This window comes from Sapajus apella, unplaced genomic scaffold (genome assembly GCF_009761245.1).
Source record: "Sapajus apella isolate SASKATOON/1434 unplaced genomic scaffold, GSC_monkey_1.0 scaffold8, whole genome shotgun sequence".
Taxonomy (NCBI): domain Eukaryota; kingdom Metazoa; phylum Chordata; class Mammalia; order Primates; family Cebidae; genus Sapajus; species Sapajus apella.
The window spans coordinates 38750084-38772219 of NW_022436948.1; the positions used below are offsets into that span (position 1 = coordinate 38750084).

Genomic DNA, 22136 nt, shown 5'->3' on the forward strand with positions numbered 1-22136 from the left:
AGATGCATGTTTAAGTGTTTTCCTTCCCATGGGGTATTTTTAAAATAAATTGTTTCTGTACTGCAACTGAGACTGAAATTGGCCAACTAGATTGCCCAGTATCATTGAGAAGTAAGCTGCAAAGCAGATTTCAAACTCAGTTTCTCAAATTAGAGTCTTTCCACAACACTACTGCTGTCATCAACAAAAAACAGAGAAGTTAAAATGTGTATCTATGTATTATTTTACCTTTTGCAATTGAGAAATCATGATCTAACTATAGGATGAGAAGTTTTAAAGAAAGTGATTATACATAGTGGCTGTTTGTGAGTGTGTGTGTGTGTGTGTATTTGGTTTCTTTCACTTAGTGTTGAGATATATATATATATATATATAATTGCATTTTAGGTTGTGGGGTACATGTGAAGAACATGCAGGATTGTTGCATAGTTACATACATGGCAATGTGGTTTGCTGTCTTCCTCCCCATCACCTATATCTGACATTTCTCCCCATGCTATCCGTCCACAACTCCCCACACCCTCTGCTATCCCCCCCAATTCCCCCGATAGACCCCAGTGTGTGATGTTCCCCTCCCTGTGTCCATGTGTTCTCATTGTTCAATACCCACCTATGACTGAGAACATGCGGTGTTTGATTTTCTGCTCCTGTGTCAGTTTGCTGAGAATGATGGTTTCCAGTTTCACCCATGTCCCTACAAAGGACACGAACTCTTCATTTTTTATGTCTGTGTATTATTCCATAGTGTATATGTGCCACATTTTCCCTGTCCAGTCTATCATCGATGGGCATTTGGGTTGGTTCCAAGTTTTTGCTATTGTTAACAGTGCTGCGATGAACATACATGTTTATGTGTCCTTATAATAAAATGATTTATAATCCTTTGGATATATACCCAGTAATGGGATTGCTGGGTCTCTTTTACATACACATGCTCATATCATTTTCTTGTCTTTAGAGTTGTTAGATTTTTAATATCTTGGACATATATAAAATAATAAAATTAAATAGCTGCTTTTTAAATGCAATTAAAGAAAGTTTCTTTTTTTTTTTTTTTTTTTTCTGGAGACGGAGTTTCGCTCTTGTTACCCAGGCTGGAGTGCAATGGCGCGATCTCGGCTCACCGCAACCTCCGTCTCCTGGGTTCAAGCAATTCTCCTGCCTCAGCCTCCTGAGTAGCTGGGACTACAGGCACGCGCCACCATGCCCAGCTAATTTTTTGTATTTTTAGTAGAGACGGGGTTTCACCATGTTGACCAGGATGGTCTCGATCTCTTGACCTCATGATCCACCCGCCTCGGCCTCCCAAAGTGCTGGGATTACAGGCTTGAGCCACTGCGCCCGGCCAAGAAAGTTTCTTTTCTTTTTCTTTTGAAATTACTATTACAGAAAGTCCTCTGAAAAGATGGGTGTTCTTAAACAAAGGGAATTTACTGGAAGCAATGACTCCATAAAGCACCCTGGTATTAGTTAAGTGCTCACATGGACTATATGCATTCAAAGTTTTCAAATATTTTTGATTCCTGAACTGTAGAAACTGATGTTTTATAATTGTTTTCTAAAAGTGAGCAGTATAATTATATGACAATACAGGTAAAAATCCGGAGCTGTAGCTATGGCACATGAGACTTGGTGGTGGTGGTATATTTTGTGAGATTTTTTTGTTAGTGTTATTTTGGTGTGAATAAACATAGACATTGTCATAAATCAGCCACCCCGACATATGAAAAGGCATATACCGTTTTTGTTTTCATTTGAAAAATTGCTTTATAGGTTGAGGTGTCAAAAACATTTTGGTACGTATTCAAGTGTAATTTATCTGTTTTCTTTCTGTCTATACTAGAATCATAAAGTTGAATATCACATTAAAGTCTGCATTAGTTATTCAGGTGATATGATTTCTTTTTTATACAGAAATGCCCTAGAGCATTAAATCTTTTCTGTATTCATTCTGGCAACTAGAAAAAGAACTTTGTAGTGGTTGCTTGAAAATGAAAACTGCTGGGAATGGAGGGAGAGGAGATGTGTGCACTTCTTTGTCCTTAGTCTCAGCTTGTGGGGCACACAATTCTACCATGAAGAATGAGTTCTGTGGGATTTTTATGCCTTTATTATAGAAAATAAAAGTTTGAACTTGGGGATATTTCCCCTTTTTTTATGACATTGTAATGTTCTGAACAGATAAATTCCAAACTATAAGAAGCAATCTAAAACCTTTGAAACATAAAGACTGAAAGTAACAATAAGTTACAAACAAAAGGAGCTTTGTAAACTCGGCAGTAGGAAGTCAGTTCATCACATTACCTTTCATATTTCTCTTCAAAGCAGGCAAACCTTCCCAGTCTGAGTATGTTGTTAATAAAATATAGCACCAATTCCCCTGACAATTTATTGAACTATGCTTGCCTTCTGTTATTACCAAAAGACTTTTCAAGAAACCTGAAACTCAGGTGCAGCGTGCCCATAGTGGAGGGGGTACAAGTCGGGGAGTTGACATAAAGGGAAATATGTGGGAACTAAATGAAAGCTCTGAACAAGGACATAAAGAATTTCACATAAGTTAATATTGCTCACATGTGCAAATCATAGGTCTAATAGGACATGCTAGGCTATAGGACATTCTAGGCTAGCTGCTCAGTCCAACCTAGTGTACCATTCTTATGATTGTTGGCAAAAATGGTATTAAGGGAGGTTTCAGATTTACCTCTGGAGACAGGAGAAGCAATGGGTTACAGCATAAAGAGATCTAGAGGGAAGGGATGCATGGTGTCACGGCATTGAATAGTAGGTTTTAACTAACAATTATCAATAGCTTTAGAAATGACTAGAAAGTATCTTTGACAATGCATCTGCATTCAAACAATGCATAAGATCATGATGAAGATAAGACTTATCACAGTGGTTTAACTGGAGATGAATACCAGCAGTGCAGCTAAAGCAGGAAAGGAGACGAGAGACAGCATCTACAGGTGACAGATTATTCACCTAATTTTTTAGGAATAGAAAGCATACATGTTTGAATTCCAAAATTTAACATAATGAGATTTACATTTAAAGTGTCACAGTAGTTTAGAGTATAAGGCTGCAAGAATAGGAGGGAGACAAGTGAGAAGGCGACTCCAATATTCATTTGAAGAATGTGGTGGCATGCATTAGAGGTGTTGCGGTGGATGAAGTCAAGTAACAGATTTAGGATAAATTTGAAGGTGTACTGAACATGATTGTCTGATGGATGGACATGTGACATGAGAAAATGGAGAGGCCAATATAATTTCAACTTTTTATCTATGCAGCTGGGTGAGTAAATAGAGTCATCTTATAAAAAGTTGGCGATCAATAAGAGGATATGAGTTAGGAGGAAGAAAACTAAAACATTTTGTTTTAGATATGTAAAATTGAGATGAGAATTGGAAATCCAAGAGAAGATGTAAGGAGGTTGAAATATGAATATAACATTATTCAATAGGTAGAAACTAGAAAGCGAAATCTGGTTTTATCAGTAGAAAGATATTTAGAATAATAAGGCTGTATGATGGCAGCTAGAGAGTGAGTATAGACAGAGACAGCAGGAGAGAGAGAGAGACAAACAGGGAGAGAGAGTGGGAGAGAGAGCGAGAGAGTGTATGTGTTTCAGGGGGTGGTTTCCTGACTAAGCCCTTAACGTAGAAACATTTATGGTGAAGACCTTACCTGTGAGTCAAAATCCTGCCATAAAAATCTCTGCCACAACCATGAACATTGTTACATTTCCCTAGCACCAGTCTGATAATCCTACTGCTCCTACCTCCTAACTTTCAGTGGTATATTTTGTTTTCTTAACTAAAGCAAATTTTACTCAACTGACAGTCCAAGGATTTTTTTTTTTTCTGAAACAAACAAAAACCAAATGCAAAACCAAAATGAACAGCCAGTTCTTGCTCAGGCAAAGCTTCATAAATAAACGTAGAGTATTTGTGTGTGTGCAGACTTGGTAGACTAGTGATGTGACCTTTCTAAGACATATCCATGTCTTAGAAACCATGTCACCCACAGGAATTTCAGTAACATCCAGGGCCCTGTGATTGACTTCAGAAACAATAAGCGGCTTAATATTATTTCCTTACTACCCACTCTACATGAGAAGATTGGGGACAATGGGAAAAGAGAAAGCGATGTATCTTCCAATACCTTGATTGTACAGAAATGATGCATTTCATATGAGTGGTTGATAGAGTTACTCTCTTTTCAGCCTCTGAATAGCTTTGCCTGTGTGTCCCATATTGAGAAGCCTTCTGTGAGCAATGTCAGTGATACCTGCCCAGCGTGCTGTGCTGTAGCTGTTTGGCCTACAAAATCTGCTCCCCAGAGTAAGTGCTATAGACATCTGATCATGAAATATAAGAATACCTGGCTTCAAGAATTTCACCACTTTCCTATTGTGAAGTGTATTTTGTGGTTCTGCATTTCTGTATTCTAGGGACTGGAACACCTAGGAAATTGTTCTGGTTTTCTATTCCTATATCACAAAATGCCACAAAACCTAGCTACTTAAATAACCACCATTTTTTTAAATTCAGCACAACTGAGGTTCAGGAATTTGGGAAGGCTTTTCTAGGTGGTGCTTTTCTCCACATGGCATAAACAGGTGTCATGGGGCAAGTGTGAACAGTACAGGTCACAGATTGAGAGACACTGAACCAAGAGCGAGAACTGAGTTTAATGATGGGGATTCTATACGTTAAGTTGATGTTATAAAGAGATGAGACTTCTGAGAACCTTGAGAGGCGTTACTTCCCATTTGGGAGGGAAATATAAAAATCATTAGCGGCCAGAGGGTGAATTTCGGTAGTCATTTAATATCACTTCCAATGATCCCTACCTCCTGATATTTCTGCCTCTTCTCTAATAAACAGAATGCAGCACCAGTTGGGAATGTCATTTTCCATGATTAGGTTTTAAAAGACTTCTGTCTTGCTAGTAAGCTCTCTGTATTTCTTTCTTAGCGTGTGTGTTTTGATAAAGAAATCTGCCTTGCTGGAGAAGCCCAAGTGGCAATAAACCAAGGGCAGCCTGTGGCCAATAGCCAGCAAGCAATTGAGGCTTTCAGTTCAATGACCCGTGAAGAATGGAACCCTGCCATTAACCACGTGATATTGGAAGCAAATCTTTACCCAGTTGAGATTTGAGATGGCCAAAACCCGGCCAACAACTTGTTTGCAGCCTGTGAGAGACCCTGGAGAAGAGATTCAAGATAAATTTGTCAGATTCTTGATGAAGAGAAATTATGAATAACAAATGTGTTTTTTTAAGTTGTTAAGGTTTGAGATAATTTTATATGCAGCTAAAGACAACTCATGCAGAGCCATTACTCTCTTCCATTTTTCTTCTCTCTGACTAGTGGTTTAATTTGTATTGTAGCTTGGCTTCTTCATAAGATGGAGGTCACTGTCTATATCTTATAGCTTTTGGCATCAGAGAAAGACAGACATTCTTTCTCTAACTGACTGGAATGAACATTTATATCGGTAAATCAAGTCATATCATTGACCTTAAAATCCTCACATTCAATGGCTTCGCATTATACTTAGAATAAAATACAAACTTTTCACAGGTAAAGACTTCATGGGAGCTATTGCTTCTTTCAACCCCCTCTACTGTATCTAGCGTACTACCCTCCCCCACTCTCTCCTGACCACATTCTGTTCACTCTTGTCTTATTATTACAATTTTTTTTTGAACATGCACACTCAGCTATGTTCAGCTCCACTGGGTTATTTTAACTTCTACATCTTAGCTTCAGTTGTTCTTCTCACTGGTTTTTGCTTTCATGGATCTTTTCCTTCTTCTAGTCTCGACAGAAACATTGCTTCCTTAAAGAGCCCTTCCCACATTCAGGCTAAAGAAGAACCAAGTTCTGTGGCAACCTGTGTACATTTGTCTGATTAAAATTTCCTCATAAAATTTAATTGCTATGTCGCATCATCTTAGTTGCACACAAAACTAACAAAGCTACTAATAGCCCTCTCCCATTAAACTATAAATTGCATGAGACACAGACCTAATCTTCTATATTTCATTGCTATAAATTCAGGATTTGTCAAATAAATAATGAGTTAGCCATTAATTAATTATAAGTGATATATAACCAATGTTATACAATGTTATACTTACAATAAAGGGGATTATTTCTTTATTTGCACACAAGGCTTTTAGAGAAACCAATATAAGATTGGTGGTGGCAGGCCGGGCGCGGTGGCTCAAGCCTGTAATCCCAGTACTTTGGGAGGCCGAGGCGGGTGGATCACGAGGTCAAGAGATCGAGACCATCCTGGTCAACATGGTGAAACTCCGTCTCTACTAAAAATACAAAAATTCAGCTGGGCATGGTGGTGTGTGCCTGTAATCCCAGCTACTCGGGAGGCTGAGGCAGGAGAATTGCCTGAACCCAGGAGGCAGAGGTTGCGGTGAGCCAAGATCGTGCCAGTGCACTCCAGCCTGGGTAACAAGAGTGAAACTCCGTCTCAAAAAAAAAAAAAAAAAAGATTGGTGGTGGCTTGTAATAGAGATTTGTTAAAGACAATTGATGGAGAGAAACTTTTTCTGAAATACAACTTTCATGGAGCTCATAGGAATTGCATTTGTGTTGGATACAGTTTCTTTTGAACAATGCTAAGGGCATACCAACCGAATGTCATTTTGCAATGTATGTCCAAGGAAGAAGATCATAAGTTAACTTTTGGACCGTGAACATCAAAGGGCCTTGGAGACATCTACATGTATATAACAAATGAACATTAGATATTAGATTTCTTCGTGCAATGTAACATGTTTTTATGTTTTTGTTGGTGGTGGTGTTCTTGTTTTGAGGTGGAATCTGCCTCTGTCACTCAGGCTGGTGTGCAGTGGCACGATCTTGGCTCACTGCAACCTCCGCTTCCCAGGTTCAAGTAATTCTCTTGCCTCAGTCTCCCAAATAGCTGGGACTACAGGCACGCACCACCATGCCTAGCTAATTTTTTTTTTCCCATTTATTTATTTTATTGCATTTTAGGTTTTGGGGTACATGTGAAGAACATGCAAAATTGTTGCATAGGAACACACATGGCAGTGTGATTTGCTGCCTTCCTCCCCATCACCTACATCTGGCATTTCTCCCCTTGCTATCTCTCCCCAGCTTCCCACCCCCCACCCTCCCTCCCCTATTTCCCCCCAACTGACCCCAGTGTGTAGTGCTCCCCTCCCTGTGTCCATGTGTTTTTAGTAGAGACAGGGTTTCGCCATACTGGCCAGGATGGTCTCGATCTCTTGACCTTGTGGTCCACCTGCCTTGGCCTCCCAAAGTGCTGGGATTAGAAGCATGAGCCACCACACCAGACCGTGTCTGTGTTTTATGTAGAGAATAAAACTGAAACCATGGAATGGATTGCGTCTCCTAAAGAGACAGTATAGGGAAATCAAAAATAGATTAAGGTTAAACTTTAATACACTCCATTATGTAAAGGCCTGGGAATAGGATAGGCGTCAATAAAAAACACAGAAGAGAGGCCAGACATATTGGAGGCAAATCATAAACAAATGCTAAAGAAAATAATATTTCCATAAGAAGGTAACAGCTACATATATCCACAGTTAAGTTGTCAGATAAGGTCAGGATACAATTTGTCATTTATTTTAAAGTCATCAAGATCATTCAAAACCTAATGAAAGAAATTTCCGTGAAATGGTAGGCTAAAGCCAAACTGCAATGAGTTGAAGAGAGAACAGAAAAGTCAGAACTAAAATTGTAAACCTGAAAAAAAAATAGGAAAGCTGAGATCAATTTGATGATGATGACAATATTATTTACATTATCCATATGAGCATTTTGCATATCCTTTCCTGGAGAAGGAAAGTCTGGCTATTTTGTCTAATCTCCATATGGTGAAAGCAAATTCAGCCTTTGATGTATATTTTCATCTGAATTATTTTCTTTGGTTGCATTTATTGCCCTTTGTTTGCCAACATCTGTTTCCTCTTGTTTTATTCTTTAATAATAGGCCAAGAGTAACGGAAATCAATCAGTAGTTGACACTGAATTGAAATAAACCTGAAAGTAATATTCCAGATTCAGATTTTATAACATCTATTGTGTCCCTCTGAAGAAGTTACTCACCTGTTTAATAAGCTTGTTTTACAGACTCTCTAAGCATTCTTCAATTCCCCAAATTCCATGTGACTATTTTAAGGGCACATTTTGCTTACAGCTGTTGTGAGTAATTTGCATTTTTAGTTGTGAAATATGGGCATAGATAAACAATTAACCAAATTTCTAGGGAGCTTCTTAATTTAATTATTAGAAGTCTACCCATTATTTGTTTTCCACAGAAAAGTAATCAACAAATGTTACATTTTCTACACAGATTTCAATGTTCTGCAAATAAGTTGGCATTCTATCCAAGTACACATCACAAGCATATAAAAACAATTAATTCAAATAAAACCGAAAAAGGTCATACTGCCTTTTATAAAAAATATTATATAGTTGTTATTGCATTTTAGTGTATTTAAGGCTCTCAGTTCCTACATTCAGAGTACTATAAAAGCTGTCATTTTATTTTCCAGAAACAAAACCCCCCACAAAGTTATCCTATATTCAGCTAGGGAATTTAGCCTGCATTATTAGTTTCATAAGAAAAATGATTTTTCTCTGTAAAGTATAGAGACTTTTGTGAAAATACAGTTTATTTATTTATTTTTTCTGGTAAACTACAATTTGAATTTTCCATCAGCATTTCAAAATAAGTTTGTCAGTATGATAGAAGAAAGACAATGCAGCCACCCACTCTCACTGATCCCTGCTGTGCTTTCCAAATGATGCTTTTGGCATTTGTACTTTGCTGTAGCAAATAAATAAAATAAAACTAAAGTTCAAGCAAGGTCTAATTCTATAATATTATCTAACTGTTAAGTGAGCAACATAAGGCTGAGACACATCTAAATTAATATTTTGGCACTTGCCTTATAATTTATCCCCTAAACTCAATGATATTATCTAGATGGTATATTTTAGAATAGATATTATTATTACATTTATGAACACAAATACAAGTTCACTCACATGAATTCTGAAGAAAATAAGGTGCCTTAAAAAATAAACCAAAACAAGAAAACATGCTAAAAATAAATATGGATGTTGTTATCTCTATGGCAACCTTAAAAAATTATTTTTGGTATACTAGTGCTATAGCAGACTTGCTATAATTCAATAATTTACTATGAGAAAGGTAAAATGTAGTTTTGGTGAATATTTACCCATGCTACCCAATTTTACCAACATAGCCTGAACAATTTTAACAACTGACTTTAGATCACACAGTTTTCTTTGAGCAAGCACATTCAGAACTAGCATCAAATCTGACTCTTCACTCATCAATATCATGTAACACATATCAATACTAATTGATCATCTGAATCTCATTTTTATTCCTCAGAACACAAATGTCAGAATGCCAGTCTCTTGCATTCTATTCAGTAGCCCTGTAGAGTGACAAAGTCACCTCTGTTTATGACATATAGACAGCTTAGGAAAGAACTGTTTAATATTCGAGCTTGTTTAATGTGGTCACAATAGGTCACAGGATGTTAATCTTATTTGGTGAAATAGATTTTGTTTAGGATAGTTTCATCTGTCCTTAGGGCATGTTATACATGGCATAGAATTCTCATTTCATCACTTGACAGTCAATAATTTCCTATTCTTACAGCTTTTCCTTAGCACACATATTGCTGCTAAGAAGCCTGATCCTCATTAGAAAAATCTTAGTGTGTCATAGATACATTTTATAAACGTGTGTTTACCTTTTCCTGAATATTAGCATTTCCAATGAGAAAAGTATTAAACATGTCTGGCTGATCTTTTCCTGAAATCCCAAACTATAGATGTCTAGGCACCCTTTCATAGAAAGTAGAAGGTGAAAATGTTCTTTGAACTTTGCCTTTAGTTTTCCCTATCAAATGGCCCGATTCTAACTCTGGTTCAACATTTAATATAAGGTTGATGTTGGTCTTCTCAACCTTTAGAACTATAAGAAACATTGTTTATTTGTTTGTTTGTGTACAAGCTACCCACTCTATGGTATTTTTATAGCAGTTTTGTTATAGGAAGAAAGGGCAAGGCAGCTCTAATATGACCGTGTGTGTGTGTGTGTGTGTGTGTGTGTGTGTGTGTGTGTGTGTGATTACTTAAGAGCACAGTTTTTATGTCACAAAGCCATAGGCTTGTATCTTGTCTCTGATAATGTCTAGTTTGATATTTCACTCACATTGTTTAGATTCTCTAAAGTTTCATTTCCCAATCTGTAAAATTACAATATTTATTTTAAACATTATTTTAAACATTAAACGTGAGGAATCATATGACATTGTCAACATACTTCTTAGGATATATGTCTGATTAAAACAATGATTAATTGATCAATGAGATTCCATTATTGTATGAATCAATCCGAAAGTTGAGAAAAAAATGAGTATATTAGAAGAATACTTTGATAAATAAATAAAGAGAAAGAGAAGGCTGTGGAGAAACACATAGGAATCATGGAATCCACAGACATTTCTTAATATTTTCCAGAATAATGGCAATCTCTTTTGAATATTTCATCTGCCATTCATGTACATATTATTCTGCCCAAGAGTCAAGCTTCTGAGAGGAAGGGTATGATTGGTCCACTTGGGTCATACGTAATCTGCAAGGGAAAAGGGAAGGTGCATGCAGACTGATACATCTCTGATATACAGTTCCATAAATTATACATGGAGTGTGAAAATTACTACACAAAAGAAGAAAATATTTTTTTAAGGAACAGGGATATGAGAGACTGGTTGGAAAATAGATATCTACTATATTTATCCCTTGTTTGTTTAAAAATAAAAAGAATACATTCACATGCAAATAACTTTTTCTCACTATGATTTTTAAAAGCTCCCACTCTCCCCAATTTATATAATCGTTTTATTGTACTTGCATGTGTACACATGCACACACACACACACACACACACACACTGCTTATCTTATTTCTACAAAGTGATAGCCTAAATCCATTGACAATTCCTTTACCTTGGATGATGCCTTGTGTGATTTACTTATGGTATGCCATAATATGATGTAATCGTCTATAAACTATGGACATAAATTTACCTACCTAACACTTTATATATTAGTGGAAGAAAGATTAGTTGAAAATCAGTGACACCTATGCTTTAAAATATATTTGGAATATGAAATAAAGGAATTGAATCTTTTTTCTGCAATTAGTTCGCAAGCTATAACTGATTTTTTTTCCATATGGTGTAGATCAACACAATCATTAAACCACTTTTGGGTGTCAGCTTCTTCCAGAGTAGGAAAAAAAATAAAAACCCACCCAACAAACATTCAAACAACCAACTAACAAACAAAATTCACTTATCAGATGACCTAGTAACTAGGTTTTGGGTTATGATTTAATTTCTACCAATTGTAGCACTTGTGTGAAATGCTATCTTGCATGAAATTTAAAAGATAAAATTGAGTTGAAAATGCCTTTCTACTTGTTCTCCTGACATGTTGTTCACGTCAGTCATGAAGATGCTGGGTTTTCTAATGTCAGCATGCAAAGGGGTGGTTCATGTGTCCTTGGATTGACTGCCCTCGTGGATTCAGCCGTTGACATTGCTGTTGCATCAATAACTGCAGGAATGATATTAGTTTCTGTTTATCTAAATTGAAGTTAAGAATCCTATCTTCCTGAATATAATTATCTCAAATGCTGTTTCTTGATTTCCCCACCTTGCTGATTGTGGCAAATGAAGCAACTTTCTAAGCCTGGTCTATAAGGTTATTTCGCTTTTTCACTGAGAGTACGGACAAAACCTTTTCAAGGTAATCTTAGTAATCTAACTATAACTCTGGAGGTTGTACAGAAAAGACAGCATTCTAGTCACCTGGATTCCAACTGTACTTTTCTGGGTTTCTGTCTAATAGCAGTTATCTTATTGTTCTTTATTACTGTTTTATTACTATGAAATACCCCGTCTGTATTAGTCCATTCTCATGCTGCTAATAAAGACATACCTGACACTTTATAAAGAGAAGAGGTTCAATTAATTCACAGGTAAGCATGACTGGGAGGCCTCAAGGAACTTACAAGCATGGCAGAAGAGGAAGTAAACACGTCTTTCTTGACATGGTGGCAGCAAGGAGAAGAATGAGAGCCCAGTGAAGGGGGAAGCCTTTTATAAAACCATCATATCTTATGAGAACAAATTCACTATGATGAGAACCGGATGGGAGAACTGCCCACATGATTAAAGTATCTCCGCCTGGTTCCTCCCATGACATGTGGGGATTATGAGAACTACAGTTCTAAATGAGATTTGGGTGGGGACACAGCCAAACCATATCACCAACCAACACTGAAACATCTTTTTCTCCCTAATTTTTAGTGTTGTGCATAGCATGTAGTGACCAGCTGCTAGATTCTTAACCATTTGAACTATTGTTGAGTCCACTAGTAGAAAGTGTTTATCTCTTGGACAATACAAATGTAAAAATGTATAGAATCCAAAGTCCTTGGAAAAATTAAAAATGTTATGGAAGTACGTATTTGAGTATAAACCTGAAGTCATCACCAACACCAAACACTGGTTCTGGGACCCATACATTCTATCTAAAGAGAAATTTTATTGTTAATTGTAATTTGATTCAAATCACAATCTATAGATTTGTGTCATTACACAAGTCAGTAAAATTAACTAATATGGTTTGGCTGTGTCCCCACTCAAATTTAATCTTGAACTGTTGCTCCCATAATCCTGTGTCGTGAGAGGGTAATTGAATCATGGGACAGTTACCCCTGTGCTACTGTTCTTGTGATAGTGAGTTCTCACAAGATCTGATGGTTTTATAAGGGGAGTTTCCTCCTTCTGCTTGGTGCTTCTCATTGCTGCTGCCATGTGAAGGACATGTTTGCTTTCCCTTCCACCAACAATGTAAGTTTCCTGAGCCCTCCCCAGCCATGATGAACTGTGAGTCAGTTAAACCTCTTTTCTTTATAATTGCCCAGTCTCAGGTATGTTTTATTTGTGAGAACAGACTAATGGATTAACTATTTTTAGATGATAAAGTAGAAAGTACTAGAGAATCCAAAGGGCATAAGGGTGTTGCTTTAGTTTTTTCCATTGGAAAAGCTAGCTGAGTAAAGTCAAAATTATATAAGAAAACAGGATAGTATATGAGGTTACCTGGTAAATTCATTAGTAGACGTGATAACAAAAGCATTTAGAGAAAGATGGAGCACATCATTACCAGAATAAGGTCTATCTTAGGAAGGAAAACTAACTTCAACTTTTAACAGAAAAGGTATTAACATTTAGGATGGTTGCTTGCCTTCAGAATGGTCTCTTGAAGACATGGTGCCATATTGAGACTGGAAGTTTTTTGTTGTTGTTGTTTTTACCTATTTTTCACTGCTGGAAATATACACTGTAAATCAGAGTAGTCAGGTCAGTCCCAGTGAGTAGAAATCCCTTAAAAGCCTACATCTCTGCCATCTTGGACATTTTTACGAGCTCATAAAACATGCACTGAGCTGGATGGCAAGAGTACTGATTTTTTCATTCATGGAGAAGATCATATTATCCATTTGATTATTAAGAATCTCTGATATAGAGGTGATTCTTAATAGGCTTTTAAAAGGAACATGAATATCCTTATTCTCTGAGCCCATTCCAAAGGGGTACATTTCTCATCCACTCCTTCTTCTGGCAAACAAAATGAGGCCCAGTACAATAATTTGTTTACACTCTATTTTTACTTCTCTCCTTATTCTAGATAAATTAAATGCCAAGAAGTTCTGGATAATAAGATTCTATAATTGGGAAGTAACTTGGATTTCTCAGAGTGAGAATTGGGTCACAAACGTTTTTGAGGTTCTGTTTGACCTGAAATGTAAGTATGTAAAAACTGGAAATTCCAGCTAAGTTAAGTGAGGATGAGATATGAGCAAACAATCTCAACGATGAGCATATGTCTCATTAATTTTGGTGGAGATAGATTTCCTGATGGCTTTCTAAATTTAATTCATAGTTTCACAAAACACCTCAAGAAGATATTTCTTTTGCAATGCAGACATTAATTCTAGAAGGGGTAAGGGTGGAGAGAGAAGCTACTCAAGTGAAATTTTTCTTTGAGGTATAAAAAATTATATTCACACAAAGAAACTCACAAAACACAAGTGACAGATGGTTAAAAAATCAGCACAATAACTAGATCTATTTCAATGATTTATATAATGTATTTTTAACAGATTGTGATGAAATATAAATAAAATTGGTGACAAAATTTTAAATAGATTTCCACTTACCTTAGAAAATATAACAAACATGTACAATTGACCCTCTGTATCCACTGGTTGTGAAACCTCAGATTCAGCCAACTGTGAATAAAAATACCTTAAAAATAAAATTACAAACCAATAAAAATAATACAAATAAGAAACAATACAGCATAACAATTATACATGTAGCATTTACATTGTATTCGGTATCATGAGTTTCTAGAGGTGATTTAGAGTACATATATGGGAGGATGTGGGTAGGTTATATTCAAATGTGATGCCATTTTATAAAAGAGGCTTTGGCATCTATGGACTTTGGTATCTGTTGGGGGTTCCTGGAATCAATCCCCTGCAGAAACTGAGGAACTACTGTAATGTGAAATTTGTTGGATTTAGTAGTAAATAACTGTACATTTGAACTTAGTGCACATTCTTGGTTCTGATCATGTTAATGTCAGTTGGACAGGGAATTTTAGACTAGTTTAGAGTGTCTCTTTATCCTTAAAAGTGAAAGTATGTTTATTTCCTTCAAACAAAAAATTTCCTTGCCACCTAGTCAATGAAAAAAAAGAATATTTTATAAATCAATGTGTGTCTTATATTCTTTACTTAAAGAGGCATTTCTGCAGGCTCCATAAGATCTTTAGTGGGAAAGGATTTTATAGCCATCATGAATAAATATTTGTAGTTGAGAGTTGTATAACTTGCAGTGTAACTTAAATCTCTTGAGGTCTTTGTCTGAAGCCCCCACAGTGGGCTTTCAGACTCTGTCTGAAAGTCATACAGTGACTTTGTTTCATTTGGCCATTTGAAGTTTATTTTCAATGACCCAATATGTCTTTGATGGATTGTAAGCAAGTATGTTATATCATTCCAATCAAACTTCTTAAGATTTAACAGGGAAGGGGGAAGGCCTAACATGAACACTGGCCTGCCCAAACTTTGATCTTTAAGCTTAGTTTTTGTTAATTTTCAGCAGCAATACACACTGGCTGTTGTCTTAGTTGTTGGGTACTGAGGTACTTCACAACGAGTAAGGTAGTATTTGTCATTATAAATTAAACGATTGAAGTGAATATTTAAATATATTATATATACTTTGTTATTCTTATGAATTGTTTTAAGGTTTGGATTTAGCACACACAAAACACTTTGCAAACTCTTTAACTTCTAATTAAGAAGACTTCTGATGGGGTACCGAATAGAAGCTAGAACATACCCCCATCTCTACCAATTTTCATGCCTAAAACCTCAAACACATGGCATTGAAATTAAGATATATTTCATAGAGAAGATATAACTGAAAAAAAAAGAGAAAAGGAGAGAGGAAGTGGACCACCATTTCATTTTCTGTGAGATTGTTAAGACTGTTCTGGCAGGGATTTTCCAAATTTTGATCAATTATTTATTTGTTCTATTTGAAAGTACATATATTCTACATGAAAATATGCAACGAATACATCAAGTCTTATTTATATATACCCAAACTTACCTACCTCTAATTCAAAAAGGCCTGAAACAGAGGGTGGACATCCTCCACAGGTAACTTATAGGCCATTAAAGAGGAATATCTGTCAGGAAGAAGAGTGAGATTTATCACAAAATTTCAGTGTGATAACACTGAGAAGGAATTAATAGACAAAGTGAAATATTTTTTCAAAGCGTTCTTTAAATAAAAATGCCTGATTTGATAGAGCACGAAAAAACAAGATATATGTAGGAGGTTGACTATGGAAAGGAAAATAAAGCTGTCACTCACTACTTACTTACTTTTAGGTTTTAGGTATTTTAATTCTTGCTTTGTCTTTTAAGATATGAAGAAAACAAGATGAAATAACTATAACCAAATTTCTTAAGTCACATTGCTATTTATTAGAGATTGTGTTGGAGGCTTTGAAATATAGTATGTCATTAAATCTGTAAAATAATCAAATGTGGTGAAGACACACTTCTATTTTGAAATAATGAGGCTCCAAAAACCACGTCTTAAAAGACAAGTATGTGATAAATTCTGAAGAGCATATAGCACATATATAATATAGAATAATAATAATAAACATGACAACTCAAATGAAATAATGCATATAACATTTTTAATAGTCCCCTCCCTTGCTGTGGTTCTAATACAAATGTACATAAAGCAGAGGGTAAATTGTCTAGAAGCAAGTTTTGGTTTCCCTGCATCCACAGCTTAGTTTGTTCATTAGCTAAACAAATTATTCATACAAGTATACATAAAGAATAGGAAATAGGAATTGACTTATGACTAGTAACAAAATTGAATCCGTAATCAGAATTTTCTTTACAAAAAGGCCTGGATCAGATAGCTTCAGTGAATTTTATGAAATATCCCAAAAACAATCAAGTGAGTAACTTCTCACACTCTTCTATAAAAACTAAAGAGGAGGGAATGCTTTCTAATTCATTCCATGAAATTACACTGGTACCAAAGCCAGATGAGGACACCAAATAAACAAGAATGACCACAGACCAATATCTCTTATAAATATTGATGGAAACATCTTCAGCAAAATATTAACAAAACAAATTCAGCAGAATATTAAAAGAATTGTATATCAAGACCAAGTGGGATTTATCCCTGGAATGCAAGCATAATTCAACAAACAAACATCAATCAGTATAAAATACCACATTAGCAGAATAAAAGAAAATAAATCAAAACATGTGATCATCTCAGTTGATGTAGAAAAAGCATCTAGTAAATTTTGACACATTTTTTTAATAATAGAAACTTAACAAACTAGAAATAGAAAGACTCTTTCTTAACATAATAAATGTTATATATGAGAAAAACCCACAGCTAATAACATATACCATGATGAAGGACTGAAAACTTTTCATCTATGTCCAAGACTAATACAAGAATGCCTGATTTCTCCATTTCTATATAATCTAGTATTGGAAGTTCTAGTCAGACCAATTAGCAATAAAAAGAAATAAAAGACATCCAAATTGGACAGGAAGAAGTAAAATTATCTATGCTGGCAGGTGATATAATCCTACATATATATAAAACTCTAAAAATTTCACACGCACACACACACACTCAAGCTGCTGAAACTTACACACAAATTCAGCAAAGTAGCAGAATATAAAGTGAACATATAAAATTCAGTGATATTTCTATACATTAACAATAAAGAATTTATAAAGGATATTAAGAAAACAATTATATTTACAATAACATCAAAAAGAATAAAACTCAGAAATAGACAAGAAGGTAAAGGATTGGTTTATTGTGAATTACAAAATATTGCTGAAAGAATTTTTTAAACCATAAATACATGTAAAGATATACACTGTCCATAGACTGAAAGAATTAATATTGTTCAGATTTCAATATGACCCAAAGAGATCTACAAATTCAGTGCAATACCTTTTAAAGTCCAAGTGTATTTTTGCTGAAATAGAAAAAACACTATCCTAAAATTAATATGGAATCTCATATAAATTTAAATAGTCAAATACAATCTTAGGAAAAAAAGAAAATTGGAAGACTCTCATGCCGTAATTCTAAAACTTGCTTTAAATCTACAAAATCAAAACAATGTAGTATTTGCATAAATATAAACATAGAGCAACAGAATAGAATAAAGCCCAGAAATAAACTCTCACATATATGGTCAAATGATCTTTGACAATGACAAGACAATTCAATGGGGAAAACAACTTTGTCAACAAATGTTTCTAGGAAAACTGGATATCCACATGGAAAATAATGGAACACTTACCTTACATTATATGAAAAAATTAACTTGAAATGTAAAAAAAATCTAAATATAAGAAATTTAACTGCAAAACTATTAGAATATATAGGATAAAATCTTCACGATGCTAAATTTGGCAATGATTTGTTGGATATGGCCAAAGGTACAGGCAACAAAGAAAAGAATAGAATAAAATAGACTTCATCAAAACGAAAAGTTTTTGTAACATCAGGCTCAAAACCCATAATAATAGTAAGAGTGAAAAGGCAATTCACAAAAAAGAAAATACTGTGTATAATAAATTTGAAAACAGATTAATATCTAGACTATGTGAAGAACTCCTAAAACTCAACAACTGAAAATGAAATAAACAACCCAATGAAAAATAAGCAAAATACTTAAATATAGATTTTTCCAAAGAAGATATACAGATAGCCAATGGACACATAAAAAGATCCACCCAAATGCCCATCGACGACAGACTGGATAGGAAAAATTTGGCACATATACACCATGGAATATTATGCAGCCATCAAAAACGATGAGTTTGGGTCCTTTGTAGGGACATGGATGAACCTGGAAACCATCATTCTCAGCAAATTGACACAAGAGCAGAAAATCAAACACCACATGTTCTCACTCATAGGCGAGTGTTGAACAATGAGAACACATGGACACAGGGAGGGGAGCACTACACACTGGGGTCAGTTGGGGGGAAAAAGGGGAGGGACGGTGGGGGGTGGGAAGCTGGGGAGAGATAGCAAGGGGAGAAATGCCAGATGTAGGTGATGGGGAGGAAGGCAGCAAATCACACTGCCACGTGTGTTCCTATGCAACAATTTTGCATGTTCTTCACATGTACCCCAAAACCTAAAATGCAATAAAATAAATAAATGGGGGAAAAAAAAAGATCCACATCACTAATTAATGTCACTTGTTACTAGGGAAATGTCAATCAAAAGCATAGTGAGATACTACTTCATACCCATTGGAATGGCTATTATACAAACAGAACAATATATTGGAAAGGATGTGGAAATACTGGAACCTTGTGCACACTTTTGGGAATTTAAAGGGGTGAAACTACTGTGAAAAATCATATGGTGTTTCTTCCAAGGATTAAACCTGAAATTACCATACGGTTCAGCAATTTCAATTCCAGGTAACCATCCAAAATAATTTAAAGCTATGCCTCCAACAAATTTTTGTCTACCCATGCTTGTAGTGGCATTTTTTCCCCCATTTATTTATTTTATTGCATTTTAGGTTTTGGGGTACATGTGAAGAACATGCAAAATTGTTGCATAGGAACACACGTGGCAGTGTGATTTGCTGCCTTCCTCCCCATCACCTACATCTGGCATTTCTCCCCCTGCTATCCCTCCCCAGCTCCCCACTCCCCACCGTCCCTCCCCTATTTCCCCCAAACTGACCCCAGTGTGTAGTGCTCCCCTCCCTGTGTCCATGTGTTCTCATCGTTCAACACCCTCCTATGAGCGAGAACATGCGGTGTTTGATCTTCTGCTCCTCTGTCAGTTTGCTGAGAATGATGGTTTCCAGGTTCATCCATGTACCCACAAAGGACCCAAACTCACCCAAATGCCCATCGACGATAGACTGGATAGGGAAAATGTGGCACATATACACTATAGTGGCATTTTTTATAATGCTCAAAAGATGGAAACAACCCAAATATCTATACAAAAATGAATGGATAAACAAGAGATGGTATGTACATACAATGGCATATTATTCAGCTTTTTAAAAGAATTAAATTCTAATACATCCTACAACATGGATGAACTTTTCAAATGTTATTTTAAGAGAAATATGCCAGATATAAAGACAAATATTTATTATTCCACTTATATATAGAATAATCAAATTTGTAGAAACAGAAATAGAATAGTGTTTACCAGGGATTGTAGGGAGAAAAATTACTGTTTAATGGGAAGAATGACAATTTGGAATAAGGAAAGTGTTCTGAAATTGACGGTGATCATAGTAGCACAATAATGTGAATATATTAAATGCTATTCATTGTACACATAGAAATTGTACATTAGTACATTTTGCTATGTATATTTCACAAAACTTTTTGAAAAAGTATGGGAAATACAGTCTAATCTTTGTCTGCAGTGTTGATAAAGGAAACAGAAACATTTGCTAATATTTGTTGAGATATCTAGATACTGTCTGTGTTCTTTATATAATTTTTTTCATATAATACACATAAGTCTATGCTATATATTTTGAACACTTTTTTTAGTGTAAGATGATGTTATGACTCACACTTTGACCCACAGTTACATTTTATGTAATTAGCAAATTCAAGATTTAATAAAATGTTTCTGTCTCCAATATTTATGCTCATTTTAAGCACCCTTTGACAATCTTAAAGGGATATATATTTTCCCATGTTCAAACAATAAAAGAGTTTTCTTTAACTGAAATGTTCCTTTTACAGGTAAAATGGTTATGGTCATAATAAATTAGTGTTATTATGACCTCCTGAATTGTAACAAGCAAATACATAATCACAGTTTATTTATGTTTTCAGTTTTATGTCTATCCCATGTTCCAAGTAATTTTACAAAATTTCTCAATTACAAAACTAAAATAAAATGAGCATACTTAAATTTATTTTAATTACATGTATTCAAAGGTCATTGTTATTATAACAGATACAAGAATACTATAGGTAATATGAGTTATTTAATTTAGCACTTCATGTCTCCTAGAAGCATATACAATGCAAGCTTAGAAAGTCGTAGAGGAAAGCCTTTTTGATAAATACATTACTTGTATAAACAGATATCATAAGTTAACCAACTGAATACATGAGCAGTGATTGAGCAAAGACTCATCACTTATAATTCTTAAATAGATCACAAATTATAATCCACTGGAAAATACATATTTACTAAATACTGATTAACGTGGATTTCTAAGCGGAGATATTAGAATGTGATCCACATATAAAGCTGTAGAAGCTTATGTATTTTCATTGTAAATTACTTTCTAATAAAGTTACTTAGCATGAATAGCCTATTTCCTTAGAAGGTCATGTCAAAATAGAATATCAGTGAAGAGAGGATATTTCTCAAAAGGTAAAAAAGGTAACCTAGAAGCTGACATTTAAGAATAATTTTCTTGAGGAAATGATGTTTTCTATCTCTACTAGGACCTTTAATTTTCAAATGTGTGTGATTCAATATTTCTCTCAAATTGGCAGATGGATCAGACAGATATTTGCTGCACGTTTTCATTTTTCACGCAAGGGATTCAGTAACACATAAGGATTGTACCTCTTTTTGAAAATAAGTAAAAATAACCTCTATACAGTATTCCATACTTTTAAGTTATATGCTATTTTTTATTTTCAAGTATATTTTAAATATAACTAAATATGCATTCTCACATAGCAGCTGCTGAAAAAATTTTATAACAACTTAGGATAAATATTAATTAATTATATTCATCCAAACTACCATCAACCCACCGATTGAGCAATAGAGCAAAATTGTTCTTCCCCTTGGTTTTAAACTATGATAAATAATAAAAACAAAACGAAAGGAGATCATTTCAATTACTCCCTCCAGAACAGCAGTAGTGTAATTCTTGTTTTGTTACCTCATCGTACTGGAGACCAAGTTTACATTTAAATGCTAAATTCGACATTTCTAGTTAGAAAACATTTCTATTTAATTTAAGTGACTGAATTAGTGGGAGGGGATGAAAAAATTTAGAAATAAATATGCAAAAACAACAATCAAAAATTTCATTGAGATACAAAGCATAATTTTAACTGATTAGATGTCAAGAACTATATTTAGATATCACAGACTATTTTTTCCTCCTTAGTAGAGAGGTTCTCATAACAAAATACTGATACTGTAAAGTATTTATTATTAGATAAATTATTTCACAAACAAAACCTTCACTAGACGAGGTTTTCTTTTAACAGCTTAGGTCTTTTGGCAATTCAAATATTGTTCACATGTAGAATTGGCTCTTTATTTGAAATTTTGTAATAAAAGTAAGAAAACGTCAAATGAATTTAGCGAGGAACA

The 22136-nt window shown here is 34.9% G+C and overlaps 1 long non-coding RNA gene across 1 annotated transcript; it reads right to left on the bottom strand.

Moving 5' to 3' along the window:
• Nucleotides 1-3200: 3200 nt before the first annotated feature.
• On the bottom strand, nucleotides 3201-15910 carry LOC116550708. Its single transcript, XR_004268539.1, has 3 exons — nucleotides 15832-15910; nucleotides 15321-15327; nucleotides 3201-3211 (listed from the first exon to the last, which is right to left on the bottom strand). It is a non-coding gene; the product is annotated as an uncharacterized LOC116550708 (long non-coding RNA).
• Between the last annotated feature and the right edge of the window lie 6226 nt (nucleotides 15911-22136).